The 8,087-nt window shown below is 41.5% G+C and overlaps 1 protein-coding gene and 1 non-coding gene across 2 annotated transcripts in view; one reads left to right on the top strand and one right to left on the bottom strand.

Moving 5' to 3' along the window:
• Positions 1 to 8,087, bottom strand: part of PTPN11 (protein tyrosine phosphatase, non-receptor type 11) — a 115,740-nt gene that overhangs the window by 77,430 nt on the left and 30,223 nt on the right. The gene's annotated exons all lie outside the window — the stretch shown is intronic.
• On the top strand, positions 326 to 462 carry LOC111827966. The gene has a single exon (XR_002831714.1). It is a non-coding gene; the product is annotated as a small nucleolar RNA SNORA2/SNORA34 family (small nucleolar RNA).

The following is an 8,087-nucleotide window of genomic DNA, read 5'->3' as shown; positions in this document are numbered from 1 at the left end:
CTGTATTAAGAATTATGGTGAATAGAGGGTCTCTTAAATATTCTCCACCTCTCAAGATAAAGGACAGGCCATGGTGTTTAGGTGGTAGGCTTTTAAATCCAGAAGAATCATTCTGCTTCTGTACCCCTGATCCACTAAGCCCATGACACTCTTCAGTTGGTCTTTTTTATGACTAGCCTATGTAGCATGTGTTCCGTTGGACGAAGAGGGACTGTTGAGATGATTTTAGCACATGACTCGAGATGGTGCACAATTTAAAACGAATTATTTTGGTTGACTGCAGGTAACTGAACTGGAAAACAAAACCTTTGGTAAGAACTGTCTGTTGGCCCTGAATCAAGGCCAGCAGTTTGCTGAAGCTGCTGGTTTCAAGCAGGCGCCTAAAGAAATGTCTTTCTATGGTCTGTTGGCCATTTCAGAACTTAGGAAATGTAATGGTCAATTCATTAGAAAGAAACATCTGGAAAAAAAACTCACTAGCACTATTCTATGGATATTTGGGTTTCCATTTGCAATTATAAACAATGTAGTAAATGGCATTAAGTATGCATGTAGAGAGCCAAGTAGGTAGTGATTTTTTTTTTTTTTTTTTTTGCTAAGTTGAAGGCTTTATGCATTTGAATTTCTATCAAAATGCCAAGGCTGTACCAGTTTATACTCCTGGGCAAGAATGCCTGTTGAACAATGGGTCATCAGATGGGTTTTTGGCAATAGAGAAGTAAAAATGGCTCTGATGGGTTTTGGTTTTAAAGTTGATTTTCTTGATACATATTTACACTTGGTGAAATTCCTGATTTTTAGTGTGCAGCTTTGTGACATCTATAGTTTGTAAGCACCACTATCACTAAAGATCCTGCATGCTCTTTTTTAAATAAAATTTTTCACCCACTCCTTTGATGCCATCAGCTTGTTCTCTATTGGTCCTTTTCTGTTTTGGTATGTTTTTTTATATTCCACATATAAGTGAAATCTTACAGTATTTGCATGCTCTTTTAAAGTCAGCTCCCACTATAGGTAACCAATGGTAGAATTTCTATTTCTGAGTTTTGCCTTTTCCAGAGCTTCAGATAGTATGCTAAATCTTGGCATAACATTTTTTGTTCATGCTTCAGTAGGTCTTATTGCCAATCAGTATCCCGTTGTATCAAAGTATTACTATTCTAAATTTCACCCATTGAAAGGCATTGGGCTTGTCTACAATTATTGGAGATTATGAATAAAGCCACTAAACAATTGCATACAGGTTTTTGTGTGGACATGTTTTCATTTCTCTTGGGTGATACTAAACGACAGTCACCACGCTATACATTACTTCCCCATGTTTGTCTTTTTTATATTCTAACCATTCCAATGGTGTACAGTGATAGTCTCTGATGCATTTTTTTTTAAATCCTCACCTGAGGATGTGTGTGTTTTTTTTAATTGATTTGAGAGGGAGAGAGAGAAACATCCATTGGTTGTCTCCTATATAAGCCTCAACAGAGGTTCAAACCAACAACCTAGATATGTGCCCTGACCAGGAATTGAACCAGCGACCTCCTGGTATTTGGAATGACATTCAACCAATGGAACCACACAGACCTTAGGTAAATTTCCAAAAGTTAAATGATGGCTCAGAAGGCATGGTCCTTCTATGACCTTTGCATATGTATAGCCAAAGTGATTTACCAAAGGGGCCATGCTAATTTAAAGTGCCACCAGAACAGATGTGTTTACCCCAGAGCTTCACCATCCCTGGGTTCAGACACAAAGGAACTGAGACCCCAACCTAGGCAGTCCGTGATTCGAGCACCCTGTACATTGCATTTCATGTAAATGCTTTCCTTTGGTTTATTAAACCTCCCTCTCCCACCCTCATGTTTATATAGCTAACTCACACATCAGTTACCAGCACTCAATGCGACATCCTCAGGGAACCTTCCCACTTTTCAGACCAGGTCCCTGGACTTCTCAGCCCCTTTCAAATCACTTGCTTCACGTGACTTCCCATCCTAAGCTTCGTGAGGCAGGGAAGCTAAATGTCAGACCTAACACTTAGCTTGCACAATGCAGGCACAGTAAACGTCGACTGAATGAAAACTGTTCGCTTTTCCTCTGGCGCAAACTATGGTCCTCTCTTTTGCCCACTCTTCTTTTGTGGGGCTTCTGCCTCTTAATCTGTTTTGCAGCGGGGAAATGTTTGCAAATTAGCAAATTCCCATCAGAAATTCTGGTGCACCAAGGCCCTTTATGCTCGCAAGGGGGTGCCAGAGCATGCGTCTTTCTGAGCTCCGTGGTGCTGATTTTTCTGTAAAGCTGCTCTTTATTTTTATGGATTTCAGAGAGAAAGGGAGGAGAGAGAGATCGGCTGCCTCCTGCAGACCCCGCACTGTGGGTAGAGCCCAAAACCTGGGTATGTGCCCTGACTGGGTTTCGAACCTGGGAGCCACGCCAGCCGGGCGAGAGCTGTTCTTCAAGCTTCTTTGTCGTTAGGCTTTTCATCAATGTGGATGCTGGTCCCTTAGTTATGATAATTCAAAAAGCTCTAATGAGACATTCTCCCTCTTCATTTTCAAATATCTTTCCTCAGATTTCTTTTCCCTGTCGCCTCATAAACCTGCCCAAGAGCTGAAAGAATATTCCTTGAAAACAAACGAACAACAACCACCAAAAAAACGACCCACAGATCACTTGAAAAGAAGACTGAGTAGGTGTGTGTGTGTTTCCTCTTTGTGACAGTGATTAGTGAGGTGGAAATAATCCATCTCCCCCACAGATTCTGGTGTGTGTGTGTGTGTGTGTGTGTGTGTGTGTGTGTGTGTGTCTATTTAGCAAAGGTGTGTGTGTGTTCCTTGTGTTTTCAAAGACCTGAAAAATTAACATGGCTGCTTTGTTTAAAGCTATTTCAAGCTCTATTAGGCTTATCAAGGACTACTTATCTTTATGCCACACTCGTATTTTTTTGAGCCCGGTAAGGATTACAGACTCATTTTAGACAGTCAGCTGGTGCAGAAAAGCCAGCAGAAGGGAGAGAGAGATTGCAAAATCCCAGAGGGGCCCGGCTGGGGTAGCGAGGAGATGGTCTGAATCAACAAGCTTGCTCTCTCTTGGGGAGGTGCCTCCCAGGGGAAACTGAGTCCCAACTCCTAAGGGCTTTCTCATGCTTCCTCTTTGCTTCCAACTTAAGGTTACCCAGCCAACACCTTCTCCTGCTCCTTTTCCCATTCCAACCCTCCCCAGCTCGCCCCCCCCCCCACCACCATTCTCAAATGAAAGTATGTAAAGGGCAATTCCAAAGAAATCATAAGCTTTTCTTTCTATGAATCTGTGAATAGATGTTTTCTGTGTGCACAGTGTGTGATTGTGTGTGTGTATGTGTGTGTTTGTCTTGACTAAATTTAGATTCTTTTCCTACAAGCTCCCAGCATCCAGTTCTTTTGACCAGGGACTTTCTTTGTCCTGCTGATCCGGTGTAGAAATTCCCAGTAAATGGTCTTTTTTCCAGAGGGGGTTCTATAAATATTAACTCATCAGCAGCCTCATCATGGTACAGTGGCAGCCATGTGGCCCGATGACTAATAACTGTTGCTAAAATATTAAATAACTACTCATTATGCAATCTACAGACTTTCAGTCCTGGATATGTGCTATTTTCACTCATTGTGGTGAAAGACAATAGTTCCTGGGCACCTTGACTCCTGGTCTTGAAATCTAAACAAAAGCAGGAGAATGTTTCTCTGAGCTGCGCACCATGGTTATTTAGATCCCAAAACCTGAGCATTAAAAAATTGTGATGGTTGCCCTAACCGGTTTGGCTCAGTGGATAGAGCGTCTGGCTTGAGGATTGAAGGGTCCCAGGTTCGATTCTAGTCAAGGGCATGAACCTTGTTTGCGGGCACATCCCCAATAGGGAGTGTGCAGGAGTCAGCTGATCAATGTTTCTCTCTCATCGATGTTTCTAACTCTCTATTCCTCTCCCTTCCTCTCTGTAAAAATCAATAAAATATATTTTTTAAAAATTGTGATGGTTGCCATTTGGTTTGGAACTTGTGAGCAAAAGGAATGAAGGGGTGTCTTTACAGCCCAAATAAGGAAGCTGGGATTGTAGAATGAGAGAGACCTAGGTTCATCTCTGAGGTTGAATGTTTACTGGCTTTGAGACTTTGAACAAAGTATCTAACTGGGCCTTGGTGTCCCAGCTGAAAGTGGGGAGAATAATACTACCTCTCTCAGAGGGCTGTTACCAGGATTTGCTGAAATGGCCATTCTTTCACATTTGCCTGTTTTGTTATTATTTTCATGGCAATATTTGCTCTGAACTGCTGGACTTATTGTCACTTTGCTTCTTATCTATCCCCTCACACTAGATTGTCAGTTCTTTTTTTAGAAATTGTTTTATTTTATTGATTTTTAAAAATGTATTTTTATTGTTCAAAGTATTACAGATGTCCCCTTTTTCTCCCATTGACCTCTCCCACTCCTTCCTCCTCCCCAGTATTGCTTCTTCTTTTTCTTCTTCTTTTTTTTTTTTAGAGAGAGGGAGAGAGAGAAACATTGATATGACAGGGAAACACCCCAATTGGTTGCCTCCCACATGCACCTGGATGGCTGAGGATCGAACCCGAAACCTGGGTATGTGACTTGACCAGAAATCATACCCGCCACTTTTTGGTGTACAGGAGGACGCTCCAATCCCCAGAGCCACCCAGCCAGGGCAGCTTCTTTCAGAGAAGACTTTTCTGCCTTGCTCAGCGCGGTAACCCCACACCAACAACAATGTCTGTCACACTTCAGTAATCAAGAAATACTTGTTGAGTGACTGAGAGAAGAATAGCCATCTCCCTGTGCATGATTTTCTGCATATGTTAGATTAGCTGTCCAGGTTTTTGAGAGCAGGGAGTCAATTTTTCATATATTATTTCGGACATTCAGATATATTGTATCTGCATTCTATAGACCTCCCAGGATTTGACACTTACTAGTGGCTTAACAAATGTTTGAGGAATAAACATAATGAAATTAACAATAATTGTAAGGGACATGAGATTGTTGCAACAGTACAATGTATATGATTTATTTGTTTGGGAGGAGGCAGTGCCGGGTGGAGCTAGCTAGGGGTTCAAGTCTCCATCCTGCCAATTCCTAAGCAGGTGCAAGTCACTTAATTCTGGGCCTCAGTTCCTTGTAAAATGGGGCTATTAAGGAATACTCTGAAGGGTGTTATGATGGATAAATAAATTGATGTACCCTCATTCAGGTGCTCCAAAGCTTTTATTTTTTAATTTTTTGCTTTTTTCAAAAGTAATGCATGCTCTAGGAAGGAAACTTGGGAAACATTCCAAAGTAAAAACCACAAATTCCCCAGTCACCTGGAAATGCACTCCCGAGATTCACCCAAATGTTATCAGGAATGATACCTTCCCAGACATTTATTCTACACCTATGGTCACACATGGATGTAATTTGAAAAATGCAATCACACTATAAACACGATTAAATCTCAAAATTTCCTTACTACTTTGGTCTGACTTTTTTCCATTTAGCAATCTATCATAACATTTACTTGTGTCAATATTCTTCATAAACATTATTCTGACGGCTTCATAATATTCTATCTTATGGATATACCATTATTATAGTTAACCAATCCCATATTGTTGGACATTTAGACTGATTATAATTCCCCTCTGATAAACAATACTAAGCTGTACATCCCTGTATACATATCCTTAACTATGGATTGAATTATTTCTTTTGGACAACTTCCTCTAAGTTGAATTGCTGAATCAAAGGGTATGCATCTTAATGTTCTTCAAGTTTATTTATTTACTAGTGACCCGGTGCACAGATTTGTGCACATTGAAAGGAAATTAATTAGAAGAAATATTTTTATATCACTATTCGCCTTTATAATAGAAGTGTCGATCAAATTCACAATCGACAATGACGGATCAAAACATATGCGTGCGATTGGCACCAGCGAGAGCTTTATATGTATGGTGCATGTGGGAGTCAACTTAGCCTTCTATATATGTAGAATAAACTTGCCTAATTAGACCTGCTTTCTGATTTAGCTAAACTTTTTCCAGCCCAGTGAAGCACCCCAACTTCTCTTTCAGGTATTTGTCAGCAACACAGCAGTAAATGTCAACACAACAGATTATTATTGTAGATCACACAGGGAGAACAAAGGGTAAAATATTTAACTGTAGCAGTGTTTGACTATATTCTGCGCAGTAAGAAAACCTGAAGTCATTTTCAAGGTCCACCATTTCTTACTTCTTTTTAGTTGGGTCATAGCTACCGGACAGTCGAATGGACACTTATCATTTTAGCCTTTTATATATGTAGATTCTTTATTAAAAGTATTTTTTAGAGCTGTTTTAGGTTCCCATTGAGAGGAAGGTACTGATATTTCCTGTGTACCTGCTGCCCTCACATATGCATAGTCTTCCCCATTATTAACATATGGCACCAGATGGTACATTTGTTACAATCAATGAACCTACATTGACACATCATCACCCAAAGTCCATTGTTTCCATTAGGTTTCACTCTTGCTGTTGTATATTCTATGGGTTTGGACAAATGTAAAATGACATGCCATCATGGTATCTACAGTATATTTTCACTGCCCTAAAAATCCTCTGTATTCTATTTATTTATGACTCCCTCCCCCTACCCTCTGGCAACCAGAGATCCTTTTATTGTCTCCATAGTGTCGCCTTTTCCAGAATGTCATGTAGTTGGAATCATGTGATATGTAGCCTTTTCAGATGGGCTTCTTTCACTTAGTAATATGGATTTCAGGTCCCTCAGCATCTCTCAGGGCTGGATAGCCATTTCTTTAGCACCAAGTAATATTCCAGTGTCTGGATGCACTAGAGTTTATTTATGCGTTCACCTACTGAAGGACATCTTGGTTACTTCCAAGTTTTGGCAATTATGAATAAAACTGCTATAAACATCCATGTGCAGGCTTTTGGTGGACACACATTTTCAAGTCCTTTGATACAAAGGAGCGCTTTATTTTTTGCAAGCATGAAAATAATACGAAGATAACATTCTCATCTCAAAGTTCTAGGCCAGTCCTACTCTGCTTGGCAACTCACATTAACAATTTGGTATGTATTCTCCCATACATTTTTCTCGACATATAGTTTTTTTAAAAATTTGTATAAAGATTGGATGGTGTGCGTATATTTAAGGTTTATATCAATCAGTGTTGAATGTTGATGAACTATAACAAATAGTTTGAACTTTCATTCAGGGAGGATTTATTATTGCCAGACAGTGGGCACCAAGCATTGTGACTGGTGTTTTATTTTCATTGAGTTTTTTTAAAATATAGTTTTATTGATTTCAGAGAGGAAGAGAGAGTTAGAAACATCAATGATGAGAGAGAATCACCCATCAGCTGCCTCCTGCACGCCCCCCACGAGGAATCGAGCCTGCAACCTGGGCATGTGCCCCTGATGGAATGGAACCCAGGACCCTGCAGTCCACAGGCCAACGCTGTATCCACTGAGCCAAACCAGCTAGGGCTTTCATTGAGTTTTGAGTGCTAGACTTTTTAGTAAATATGAAGCACCTACTGTGCGGTCCTACCCAGGGCTTATGAACATGTGTGCAGCGCCTACTCTGCGCCCTATTTTTTTAAAATTTTGTTTTATTGCTTAAAGTATTACAAAAAGTATTACATATGTCTCCTTTCCCCGCCCCCAACGCCCTATTTTTTGCATATATCACATTTAAACGTGAGAGCAGGGAGTGAACCTAAATGCTCTGTGGGGGCTCTAGCCTGAGCGAGGGGTGCACACCTGAGTTGGGAGAAGGCGGAAGCCTCTTCCCCAGGTGGACTGCAGACCCAGGGCGCCCCCAAATGGCTAGGGCAAGAAGGGGAGCGGGAGGTCAGCCTGAGAGCCAGATGGATTGAAAGGCGACGTGGAAGTGCCCGGACCCGGGGTCCCGGGGCTGCAGGGCGGTGGGCGGGGCCAGCGGTGGGCCGGGCCGTAATTGCCCGCTCCCCGGGGAATGCGGGGAGCCCCCGCCCCCCAACATGGGTCTCATTGGAAGTTGGCTGCCGAGCGCCAAAAGGGAAATCCTTG

This window comes from Myotis lucifugus, unplaced genomic scaffold, assembly GCF_000147115.1.
Source record: "Myotis lucifugus unplaced genomic scaffold, Myoluc2.0 scaffold_256, whole genome shotgun sequence".
Lineage (NCBI taxonomy): Eukaryota > Metazoa > Chordata > Mammalia > Chiroptera > Vespertilionidae > Myotis > Myotis lucifugus.
This window is presented reverse-complemented; position numbering and strand designations above follow the sequence as displayed.